General features: G+C 50.6%; 1 protein-coding gene across 7 annotated transcripts in view; it reads right to left on the minus strand.

The window, feature by feature from the left end:
• The window catches only part of LOC119977194 (glutamate receptor 4), a 390,429-nt gene that overhangs the window by 316,808 nt on the left and 60,309 nt on the right, over nt 1-13,312 (minus strand). The gene's annotated exons all lie outside the window — the stretch shown is intronic.

The following is a 13,312-nucleotide window of genomic DNA, read 5'->3' on the forward strand; positions in this document are numbered from 1 at the left end:
GGGGAGGGAGGGGGGAGCAATGGGGCAATAGAGGATCCCGGGGTGGGAGACATCAGTGGTTGTCAGTCTCTCACCCGCTCCAATACCTTACAGATATTACAAGGGATGGATAATATCTTGGACCCCATGGGTGTTGATCTCGTGGTGCTCCTGGCAGGTCAGGCAGCCAGACGTCACAGAAGGTGGCGGCAGCAGCATCGACAGAGGCTCAAGTTAGCGGCCCAATGGCAGGGCTCTGCCCCACACCCTGAGGATGTGGCCGCCGATCAGGCCAGGGAGCAGCCTTGTGGGGAGGCCGGCGATGGTCCAAAGTGTACAGGCGTCGCTGGTCTTTCGAACAGATGACGGCAGCGATTGCCGCAGAAGGCACCACCTCAATAAGGGGATTGTGTGGCACCTGTGTCATGTCCTTGTGGACTTGGTACCACATGGAGGAGGAGGATAACCGCTCCCAGTCACTGCAGCCCTGAACCTGTACGCCTCAGGATCATTCCAGGGTTTGAGCGGGGACTTGTGCGGCCATTGCAGCCGTGAGGACATGGATACTCTGTTTGCCCGGGCAGCAAACTATATAAATTTTAAGATGGATCAGGCCCAACAAGATGCCCAGGCAGCAGGATTCCCCGCCATCACCGCAATGCCCCAGATCCAGGCGTAAATGATGGCACACATGTCACCTTGCACTCACAGGGGCATCAGGAATTCTCTACATCAACACAAAGTGGTTCCAGTTCCTGAATGTCCAACTTGTGTGTGACCACCACCTGAAGATCATGCACGTGTGTACACCATTCCCAAGAGTGTGCACAACAGCTACATCCTGGGCAGTCAGGTCACCCGATCTCTTCGAGGACAACCCCAAGATGGCCTTTTGACTCCTTGGGGATAAGGGGTACCCGCTGAGGACCTGGCTAAGATGCCATTACGGAGGCCGGTGACCAATATGGAGACACAATACAATAAGGCCCATGCAGCCACCTGGGTTGTCATTAAGCAGTGCATCGGACCCCTGGAAGGTGGACAGCTTTGTGTTGGTCTTCTGTGCCCTCCACTACCTGGCAAAGCAGTGGTGCGATATGCTGGTGGTGGATGGGGAGGAACCTGTGGCTAACTCCAAGCAGGAGAATGAGAAGGCACTAGAAAAGGATGGACTGTTCAAGGTGGGGGGGGGGGGGGGGGGGTAATGATAACCCACTGAGAGCTGAGCGCTGGTACTCTTCAATATATGGCATACTCTGACCCCTGCCTATCTAGTGAGTGCTCGCACACACCATCACCTGCACGTGGTGTGCCTGGGCAGGAGTAGAGGGTGAGTGGGGGACAATCCAGGACCACCATGCCTGGTGACCTGGGGCAGGGGATTAGTCATTGGCCCGCATTGCGGAAGTGCCAGAGGCGACATATTTCTCAGGTGCAACGTTTTTTAACCCTGGATATATGTGTCCCTAACTGCCCCTCGCCTCCGATGGTGCCGCCCCACATTCACCATCTCTCCCAACCCCTCCGCCCACCTCTTATGTCCCTACCCCCCCATTACCTCCCCAGTGCCCTCTCAGTGATCCTTGACCTGCTTATCCTTTTGTGATGTATCTATCTGTGTCCCCAGAATGCACATCAGAGTTGGGGGCAGCCTGCTGCCTATTGAATCCAGTGGCCTTCGTTGCACTTGGTGGGCAACCTATGGAGGCCCTGGGGCTCACTCCGAGATGCGCTGTTGTCAGGGGTGTGGAACTCGGGGGAGCTGGTGGCTTCTGCTGCCACTCCGTAGGGTGGCTCTGGGTTGGCACCCAAATCCCCCTCTTCCTGGTCGGTGCCCATAGGGCCATGGGGATCACCTCGAGATGGAGGGGCAGCTGGATTAAGCCCTGCGTCGTCTGGCTCTGCTAGCCCTGGTGGCTCCCCACTGTCTTCACATGGTGTTGACACCGTCGGCGATGCTCCTCAGTGCCTGGGACATGTTCTGGAGAGTCCCGGCAATGATCACCTGAGACAGGAACACCTCCCCAAGTGACCAGGACATACTCTAGAGCGCCTCGGCAATGCCCACCTGAGACTTCCTCCCAGGTGGCACTGGCTGTCCTGTAGCTGATCCTCCGAGCCGCTCGGGGGAACAGGGGCTGTCTGATCCCAACCGTGACCAACAACCTGGCCAAGTCAACATCCCTGAATCGATGGCATGGTTGCGATCTGTATGGGGTCTGCTCCGTGGGTTCGATTTAAGGGCTGTTTCTCCTTGCTAGTGGGGAGCTGGTAGGCACGGCCCCAGCGAATCAGCCGGAAGGACAATCATTTGCGGCGTGAAGCCTATGGGCCGTCATCCAGGACCAATTAACGTTTGATACCGGTGACCAGCCTCGCCGGGTCGAATGTCAGGAAGCTCGCAGCTTTCTCACTCACTACCACATTAGAAACCTTTACGTTAAATTGCGCCCTATGACTATGACTGGAATTTTGGGCCTTTAAAATCATAGATTCAAAATCCCCACAGTAGGCCATTTGGCCCATCGAGTCTGCACCGGCCCTTGCTCCGATAGAGCACCCCACCTGGCCCAATCCCCCGTAACCCTACCTAACTTTTTTGGCAATATTAGCAAGGCCAATTCACCGAACCTGAACGTCTTTGGACTGTGTGAGGAAACCAGAGCACCCAGAGCACCCTGAGATAAGTACAAACCCACGCAATCACCCGAGGTTGGAATTGAACCCGGATCCCTGGTGATGTGAGGCAGCGTTAACCACAGTGTCATCGTACCACCCTAAATACTCTCTATGATCAAAACTTCAGAAGCTAACAACTAATAAATCAATAATTCTTAGATGGCGTAAATGTCCACAAAATGAAGGACAAATGTAATTAACGGATACATATGAAAGACAGAAATCTCAGATAAAGAAAGGGATTAAGTTAAAGCAGATGTGCCACTAGAATTTCATTCAATTCGGTGTGCGTGTGGCCACTGGGAGTGTTCAGAGGAAAGTACGATGTGATGAATGGAGACTCCATTGCAGTTTGAGCTGCGTTAAATGATAGAAGGACCTTCAGCTGTTTGGCAGCAGTTGAACTGCTAATGGTCGTCAGCTGACAGTTCATAGCATTTGCTGTCACAACGGTATGGAAATAAATTGTGAATCCTTTCCGAAATTAGCATCTCTCGGTAGATGTTCTAAAATGAAGCTTGTTAACATATCAGCCTAAAAAGATCAGCACAACTTACCTCGAATCTTTCTTCATCAAAACCATTGAAACATTAATAAATTCTTAATAAAGTACATTTTTCACAATTTTATCTGCCAATTGCCTTTCGGGTCTCAAGCCATGGAGCCATTTGATGAAGAGAGGTGATTTTTCACTTTATTTTTAATGGCAATTTATTACTTGACACTTTTCTCAGCTTTAACACCATTATTGTCACAGTCATACTATCTCCATTCTATTGCTCACAACATTAGTCAAATGGAGGAGGAGTATTGGGGGGCGTTCGGGGCACCTGCCAACTGGAACTGATAATGTGTCTGGTTCATGGAAGTCATTTCTGATAATGGCCGGGATTCTCCCCTACCCGGCAGGGCGGGGGGTCCCGGCGTGTTGGAGCGGCATGAACCACTCCGGCGTCGGGCCGCCCCAAAGGTGCGGAGGTCTCCCTCACATTGAGGGGCTAGGCCCGCGGCAGAGTGGTTGGCGCTCCGCCGGCCGGCTGGCGTGAACGGCGTTTGGTGCCACACCAGCCGGGGCCGGCCGGCGTAAGTCCGCGCATGTGCCGGAGCGTCAGCGGCTACTGACGTCATCCCGGCGCATGCGCAGGGGAGGGAGTTTCTTCCGCCTCCGCCATGGTGAAGACCATGGTGAAGGTCAAAGAAAAGAGTGTCCCCACGGCACAGGCCCGCCGGCCGATCAGTGGGCCCCGATCGTGGGGGCACCCCCGGGGTCAGATCGGCCTGCGCCCCCCCCCCAGGACCCCGGTACCCAAACTGGGTAACTTTACAGGCTCAGTTTCTTTTACAGCTTGTTTTATTTCAGTTCCATTTGGTCTCATTGCATTATCTGAATTGTTTGAAAGATTATTCTTGGGATGTGAGGGTCAGCGGCAAGACCAGCATTTATTACCCATCTCTAATTGGTCTTGAATCACTGCGGTCCAGATAGTATGTGGACACCAATCATGCCATTAGGGAGGGAGCTGTAGGATTTTGATCCAGCTCGGGGAAAATCCTGTGTCCATTTTTTGCTGGTTGTGGGTACAGACTGCCAAAGGGAGTCTAGGTGCCGACGCCGGAGTAAAAACCGGAGTGTTTTACTCCGATGTCGGTGCCCGTTCCCAGACCCCTATTCTCCCCCCTCTGTGGTGCTAGCAGGGGCGTCGCAGGATTTATGGGGGCGGGGCCTCGGCGCGGCATCAGAGACCCCTTGGGTCCCGCGCGTGCGCAGTTGGGCCGGCGGCAACTAGCGCATGCACGGTGGCCGTCCTCCCCCAGCCCGCCTGCACAAACATGGCGGATGGATCCAGGCCCACCAGCGGAAGTAGGCCCGATCGCGTACCAGGCCACTCCGGAGGATCCTCCCCCCCCGCCGGGAACGAAGCCCCTCTCCCCCCCCCCACAGGTCGCCCCCCCCCCCCCCCCCCAAGCCTTCGCGACGAGTACCCGCCTTCGCGACCAGGTGTGGATGGCGTCAGCGGGACTGGGCCGTTTACGCGCGGTCGTTTGGCCCATCCGGGCCGGAGAATCGACGTGGGAGAATCGCGTGCGGGGGTCGGGGCGGCATGGTGCGATTCTCCCACCCGGCAGAAGACGGGGGTGGGTAGAGAGAATATCGCCCAGATTGTTTCAGTACCTGATGAGTCGAGAATGGTACCAATACCAATGGTGCAATCATCGTGAGCATCCCCATTTCTGACCTGATGTTGGAGGGAAGGTCATTGATGAAGCAGCTGATGATGGTCCAGCCTAGGGCACTATCCTGAGGAACTCCTGCAGCGATGTCCTGGGGCTGATTAGCTGTAACAACCCACGCTATCTTCCTTTGTGTCAAATATGAATCCAACCAGTGGAGAGTTTTTCACTGATTCCCATTAACTACAATTTTACTGGGGCTCCTTGATGTCACACTCGCTAAATACTGCCTTTATGTCAAGGATAGTCACTCTCACCTCACCTTAAAATTCAGCTCATCTGCCCATGTTTGGACCAAGGTTGTAATGAGGGGGGGGGGGGGGGGTAGAGAGAAATATGACATGCTTAAAAGAATTCTCAGAAACTTCCCTTTTAATCTTTTACTTCAAACTAAAACAGTGCTTACAAAAAAACGTCAATCAGCAATTTATTTCTGTCATGAAAGCAAAATACTACAGATGCTGGAGATCTGAAACAGAAATGTAAAGTGCTGGAAGAACAACAACAGGTGTGTTGTGTTAACAGAGTTAACGTTTTGTGACTTCTTCAGAACTCCGAGTTCTGAAGAAAATTCATGGTGGGCTCGGAAACGTTAACCTTTTCTCTCTCTACAGATGCTGCCAGACCGGCTGAATTTTATCAGCACTTTCTGTTTTTATTAAGGATTTATTTCTGCCAGATCAGTCAAAAATATACCTTAACGATTTGTAAATTGTTGGAACTGTTGCTGTAAGTTTGGTCTTTCAACTTGAGACACGGGTGTTCTGAACATGTGAAATTACATAAGAATACATGGATGTTACAACATAGAATGGGATCTCCAACTTATCCAATCCATATCCATTGCTATGCAGGTGATAGTCCGAATCATATTTATCAACTTTATTGCCATGTCCCTCCAATCTGTTTCCGTCCAGCTACATAATGACGATTGTTGCCAGGGTTTCTACCTCAGCCAGAAGGAATTCCATAGTCTCTCGGTCTTCTGTGCGAAGAAGACTTTACTCCGCCATTTATTCTGAATCTTTGATATTTACGCTAGAATTTTACATTGTTCAGAAACGCATTTCCCGACATCATCATGCCCTCGCGCAATATTTCAGTCAGTGGGCACGTGCGTGATTCTGAAGTGCACCCACCGACAATCAAGCAGGTCATTTAGCCCATCCATTGAGCAATTTTATGTGGCCCGTCTGCTTTTGCGGTTGGTGGTTGACCGGCGGCCTTTATGTTTAAGCTTCAACCTCGATCCAAGGCAGGATGAAATAAAATTAGTAAATGTGCATGGGGCCTGAGGTTTGTGCTTGAATGTGCTGCCAAGACACTCTCTGCAACATTTTCTCATCACAATTTTTTTTTGTTAAACAGGTCAGCAGCTCCTTGAGACAGCTCCGTAGTGGCTGTTCCCCTGAGAGAGCTCATAGAAATGTCAGCCCGCACCCTCCCTTTTCTCAGCGCCCATCCTCTTCCCGCCTTTCCAGGCAGCACTGAACCATTCTCAATGCACATTTCATGCTGGCTGCCAGTCAATTGGCCAGCCAGCGTGAAATCATCGTCCGGGGCCCATTGTGGCTAGAAGCACGTTTTGCGTCTGCTGCCAGGTCTGCCGAGTGCAAGCGTCAACGGACTGTAAATTCAGGCTTTCCTATCGACCTGTCCCCTCTTATTATTATAATAATCATTATTAGTGTAACACTGCAATGAAGTTACTCTAAAAATTCCCGAGTCGCCTGTTCGGCACCTGTTCGGGTACTCTGAGAAAGATGTCCAATTCGCCTAACAAGCACATCTTTCAGTCTTGTGGGAGGAAACCGGAGCACCCGGAGGAAACCCACGCAGACATGGGGGGAACATGCAGACTCCGCACAGACAGTGGCCCAAACCGGGAATTGAACCCGGGTCCCTGGCGCTGTGAAGCAACAGTGCTAACTACTCTGCTGCCATGCCGCCCTGACCTCTCAGTCACTGAAAACAATTTGATTCTATTTATCCTTTCAAAAATAGAAACGATTCTTTATATTTGTATTTCTTTATATCTGGCAACTTCTTAGCAATTGTGCACTGCACACACTATAAAGCCTCATTATCCTTCAGAACGTGTGGAGTCTGATAGTATTCTAACTGAGTTGTTATTAAGGTTTTTATTGGTTCATAATTACCACTTGGCTTTTATATTCTATACCGAGAGATAAAACCTAGCATTCTATTAGTTTTTATTACACCCTTATCAAAAACCAATTAAAGACTGATGAGCTTGCCTTATTCATTAAAATGTGCAATCTCATGGACCACCATCGCCAACCACGAGTAATGCCGAATCCTGGGGAGGCAATGAGCCAGAGGAAAAACCTTTTGGCAATCCCAGGAAAGGCTCTGGAAAATCACCTCCTTACATCACCCGACTCTATCCGAACCTCAGCTCTTCTGCTGTTGAAACCCATATCCTCCAGATTTGACTGTTCCAATGCGCTCCTGGCTGCCTCTCATGATCCATCTTCCAAAACCTTTAAAAACTGTATTATTGACATCCGGTGTGGACCATGGTCACACACAAGGCAGCTCCTGCCCAAGGTTACAGAAAAGAGCTTTTTTAAATCAATACGGGGTGGAATTTTGATGAAAAGATGTAGGTGAATGTTGGAGGAGTACTTTCCCCCAGGAATGGTATGTCTCTTGGTTACCAAACCCGGAAGAAACAGTGAAAGATTTGGCTGGTGCTGCAGCAAAGCCTCTTCCAGCATGCAGGCAGGGGAAGGGCGAGCTTAAAAGCTTCGAGCTGACTTGAGGGCCTTTATTAAAGCTGAATTCCAGCTGAATCTCGCCAAGGCCATTGAAGAAGCGGTGAAGAGACTTCCGGTGGCGGCAATGGAGGAATAGGTCGCGCATTCGGCAGCTCCCGTCTGGAACGGACTCCCGGTCCTTTTTCAGGAGTGTTCCCGGACTTTTTGGGGCAGATTGGTGAAGCGAACACTGCCAAAAGGATTCCCTCTCTGTTGTATGGAAGCTGGACCAGGAGTGCCGGGTGAAGCGTTTAAGTCCGAACAGACAGAAGCGTGCGGAGCGGGCGCCGAGGCACGACATGGCGGCCGATATAGACCAGGGTGCATGAGCGCAGTGGGCACAGGAGCAACAGGAGTTCCTTAGGGGCTGCTTTGCTGATCTTAAAAAGGACATGCTGGCCCCGATGAAGGCATCAATAGACCAAATGATCCCAACTCAGGTAACACAAGGGAAAACGATTAAGGAGATGGAGAAAAAGCTATCCGACCATGAGGACGAGTTGGTCGTATTGGCCCTTAAGGTGGAGGCATAGGATGACCTCCACAAGAAGTGGCAGGAGAGGCTGGAGGACCTAGAAAACAGGTCCAGGAGAAAGAACTTGTGAATTGTGGGCCTCCCCGAAGGTGTGGAGGGGTTGGATGCGGGAGCATTTGTGTCCAAGATGCTGGAGACGCTGATAGGGACGGGGGTATTCCCTCAACCCCTGGAGCTAAACGGGGCACACAGAGTCCTCGCAAGGAAGCCCAAGGCCATGGTGGTGAGATTTCATCGCTTCTCGGACAAGGAACTTGTCTTGCGGTGGGCAAAAAAAGAACGGAGCAGCAGGTGGGAGAACAGCGTGATACGCATCTACCAGGACCTGGGTGCCGAGCTGGCCAAGATGCATGCTGGATTCAACCGGGTGAAGGTGACCCTCTTCAGCAAGGGGGTGAAATTGGGGATGCTACACCCAGCGAGGCTATGGGTCACGTACAAGGAACGGCATCACTATTTTGAGACGAGGCGTGGTCATTCGTCAAACAAAAAAGGCTGGACTCGAATTAAAGAACAGTTAAGCTTTGGTGTAATGCGGCGGTGGGGCTGGGTAACACAGTACCGTTTCTAATATAAGATTGTGTACAATATTGGGTGTGTGTAAGGGCTGTGGTGGTGGCTGGAGGGTGCAGTCTTTTCGGCAAAGTTGAGATACGGAGGTGGGAGGGGGCCCTGTACTTAGTGTGATTAGAATGGGTCGCGTGGGGTAATGTCTATTTGATTGTTATTCTATATTCTCTTTTTACACTATGTTAATGTTCACTCTAGTTTGTTTTGTTTTTATTGTTTCTACTGTTTTATTAGGAAAAATTCTGCAAAACCTTAATAAAAATACTTTTAAAAAACCAAAAAACTGTATTATTTCATGGGATGCGGTTGTCGGTGGCTGGGCCAGCATTTATTCTGCATCCTTAATTGTCCTTGAACTGAATGGCTTGTTCGGACATTTCAGAGGGCAGTTAAGAGTGAATCATATTGCTGTGGTTCTGGAATTACATGCTAGGCCTGACCAGTAATGGTGGCAGATTTCCTTCCCGAAAGGACATTATTGAACCAGACGTTTTTTTTTAGACAATCGACAGTTATTATTACATTTTTAATTCCAGATTTTTATTGAATTTAAATTTCACCATCTGCCATGGTGGGATTTGAATCTGGGTCCCCTGTGCCTCTGGACTACTAGTCCAGTGCAAATACCACTAACAGTGACAATACCATTATGCCACCACCTTCACAGAGGGAGATTACACCAAATTCTGCCAATTTTGTGCTTACTTGCCCTATTCACTCATTAGCTTGTGTTTGTTGACTTTCATTTGTTCCCAATCAGCAGCACCTCAATTATAAAAACACTGGGCGGGTTTCTCCGTCCCGCCGCACCAGATTTCTGGTTCGGAACACCGTCGGGATTCGGCAGCTGGTCAACGGAGATTCCTATTGTGAGGCAGCCCCATGCCATCGGGAAACCCCCGGGCTGCTGGCAAAACGGAGCATCCCGACGGTGGAGAATTCAGCCCACTGTGTCTCCTGCCAATGCAAGAAGGCCGCCAATATCTCTGCATGCGCATTTGGCCTTGCAAATGCAGAGTACTATGTCATCATTTGCAGGAGGCACAGTGCCAATTGGAAGAAGTTCACCCAGTTTCTGAGCCCTGCAGAGGGCAGGCAGTCGGGGCATGGCCTCCCCATAGAGGAGAGGCTTCTGAATCCGGGGATTGGGGTGGATGGGGAGAAAGCTGAGGCTTCTGAGCCTCTGCCTAACAGCTGCAATTCAATTCCAGCTTCAGGGCTTGTTTCTTCCAGCACAGCACATTGAAGCAGCAGCAGGGCAGGCAGGTGATGGAACTCAGGCTGAATTACACACCATCCCTCCCACACCACTGAGATATGCTGATATAAGAAGATAGTTTATCGGAGGAAATGTGCGGAAAGGTGCCTTCCCAAAGTAATAGGGGAAAAAAGACAAGGGCAAGGATTTTAAGGCCCTGCCACAGCATGGCTCCCTCCCCCCGGCATATGCAGAGGTTCATTTAAATCTCTATTCAATTTGGTGGGGCCATAATATCTCGGGATTCCTGAGAGAATCTGCCGGCACTATAATATTTGCAATTCCAGGGCTAGTGATCACTGCGCAATGTGATCTGCCTCCTATAAAGATGGCGGCTGCGCAGACATCTGCACAGACATGGGGCGAAATTCTCCGACCCCCAGCAGGGTCGGAGAATCGCCTGGGGCCGCCGAAAATCCCGCCCCCGCCGTGGCAGAGATTCTCCGCCACCCGGGAAGTGGCAGCGGCAGGAATCTCGCCACTCCGATCGGAGAGGCCCCTGCGGTGATTCTCCGACCCGGATGGGCCGAAGTCCCGCCGCTGGGAGGCCTCTCCCGCCGCCGGTGTTTGAACCACCTCTGGAATGGCGGGATCAGCGGCGCGAGCGGGCCCCGGGGTCCTGGGGGGGCGGGGGGCGATCGAACCCCGGGGGGTGCCCCCACGGTGGCCTGGCCCGCGATCGGGGCCCCCCGCTCAGACTCCAGGCCAGTGCCCTGGGTGCACTATTTTCCTCCGCGGCCGCCACGGCCTCCGCCATGGCGGGAGCGGAAGAGAACCCCACATTGCGCATGCGCCGGCAGTGACGTCAGCGGCTACCTGCGCCGACCGGCGAAAGCCTTTCGGTCAGCCCCGCTGCCGGGGGCGCCAGTTTTTTATGCCAGTCTTCTGGTGCTAACCGCTCCGGCGCGGGGCTGGCCCCCAAAGGTGGGCAGAAGGTGGTTGGCGCCACTCCCCTACTCCGGGACCCTCCGTCACGCCGGGTAGGGGAGAATGCCGCCCATGGTGTTGGCAGCAAACACAGCCTTATAAAAAAATTCACCATAGCTTTCAAGTTCTCCATGACCTCACTCCTCCCTATAATCTCCTCCGGCTCCAAAAGCTTTAGAGACTTTGGGTTCATCTGACCTTTCAGGCATCCCTGATTTTAATCACTCCACCATTGGTGGTTGAGCCATTAGCTGCCTCGGCCATAAACTCTGAAATTCCCTCCTGAAACTGCACCACCTCTCGACCTCTCTTTTCTCTTTCAAGCCACTCACCAAAATCTACCTCTTTGAATAGGTTTTTACCATCTGCCCTCATAATCCTTCATGTGGCCTGGTATCAAATTTTATATTATAATGCTCCAGTGATGCACCTTAGCAAAATGTATTGTGTTAAAGGTTCAATAGAAATACAGTTCTTGTGCCCAGAACTGATCCCAGTATTCTAACTAGGACTTTGTATAGCTGTAGCATAACTTATGTCATGTGTGCTCTGCCCAAAGTCCTTGCCAGTTTTTATCAGTGGTACTTTGCCACTGCCTTCCACTCTCAAGGTTAGGGTGAGGTTTCAAATTCACCTCAGCCAGAACGGCAATCAAACCCGCACTGATGGGGTTATTCCAAACCACACGCTGACCATCTAGCCAATTAAGATAACTGGACACCACCCCCCCCCTCCCCTCCCCCCCCCACCCCCTGCCGCCCAGCATAATTTGTACCTCAAAAATAAGCAAAATACTGGAGACGCGGGAATCTGAAATAAGAACGGAGGACGTCAGAGAAACGTAGCAGGTCTGCCAGCATTATTTAGGAGAGAAACAGAGTTAACATTTTGAGTCCTTTGACTCTTCGTCAGAACTGAAGGGAGAGCGAGTGTGTTCGAGCTGTCAAAACTGCAACAAAAAGTAACAACTTTAAGAATAAACGACAAATGGCCTAGTTGGGGGGGGGGTTCCGGTTTGCATTGAGGCAATACATGGATGTGATAATGAAAAAAAGGTTTAAGATAGAGGAGAAAGGTCAAAATCTAAAGATGCCAAACTCAAAGTTGAGTCCGCAGTGCCCATCGGAAGACGAGGCGCTGCTTCTCCAGCTTGCACTGAGCTTCAATGGCTTAACAATTTATACCTCTCGTATTTCAGTCCTCTATATAAAGGCTATATGTTAGCCTTTGCGAATATTTTCTGTACCTATTCAATTATTTTGGATATATAAGCCCCTCAGATTTCTTTGGATCTACACTGTTTGTAGCTTTTCACCATTTAGAAAGTATTCTGCTGTATCTATTTTAGATGGATGACCTCACATTTGCCTACTTTGAAATCCATTTGCTTATTTAATGAATCTATTATTGGCCTGGATTCTGTGGTGATAATGATGGTGTAACTGGCAGTATTCTCTGACATTCCGCCACTGAAATTGACAGTACCTCCAGGAGACCACACATGCACACAAGAATGTGGAAATCCAGAAGTTGGTGAAATTAATCTACATTTCTCCAGAAAGTGCGTTGTTGAGGCAGCCCCCGCCCCCGCCCTCCCGCCTACCCCCTTGCGCCCCCTCCCAATCCACAGACTGCATTCAAGGGCAATTCGGGACGGGTAATAAGTCAGCAATGCCCACATCCCGGACAGAATTTTAAAAATCAATGGAAATCAACTGCTACATTGCTTTGACAAAGGGTTATCTGGTCTTGAAACGTTAGCTCTTTTCTGTCCCTACAGATGCTGCCAGACCTGCTCAGATTTTCCAGCATTTTCTCTTTTGGTTTCAGATTCCAGCATCGGCAGTAATTTGCTTTGATCCAGTTGCTACACCGTTTGTCTTATTGTGAAATCCCTTTGTTGTACCTTGTTGAATGAGGTGTTTCTAGATTTCTAAGCTTCATAGCTTTCTTCAAAGTCAGCGACAAGTAACATTGCTGCTGAATGCAAAATCCAGGCAAGTATCACTTTGTAATTTTATGCTTCCACCTAAATGGTATGCAATGTCGTCTTTTTTTGTGTCACTCGCATCCTTGGATTTCAATACCAACTGGGGTGGCATGATGGCACAGTGGTTAGCACCTTGGGTGACTGCTCGATGGAGTTTGCACGTTCTCCCCATGTCTGCATGGGTTTGCACCTACAGTCCAAAGATGTGCCAGTTAGGTGGATTGGCCATTTTAAAATTGCCCCTTAGTGTCCAAATGTTGGCTGGTGTTATGGGGATAGGGCAGCGGAGTGGGCCAAAAAAAGCTGCTCTTTCGGAGGGTCAGTGCAGACTCAATGGGCCAAATGGCCTCCTCCATTGTAGG

This window comes from Scyliorhinus canicula, chromosome 14, assembly GCF_902713615.1.
Source record: "Scyliorhinus canicula chromosome 14, sScyCan1.1, whole genome shotgun sequence".
Classification (NCBI taxonomy): domain Eukaryota; kingdom Metazoa; phylum Chordata; class Chondrichthyes; order Carcharhiniformes; family Scyliorhinidae; genus Scyliorhinus; species Scyliorhinus canicula.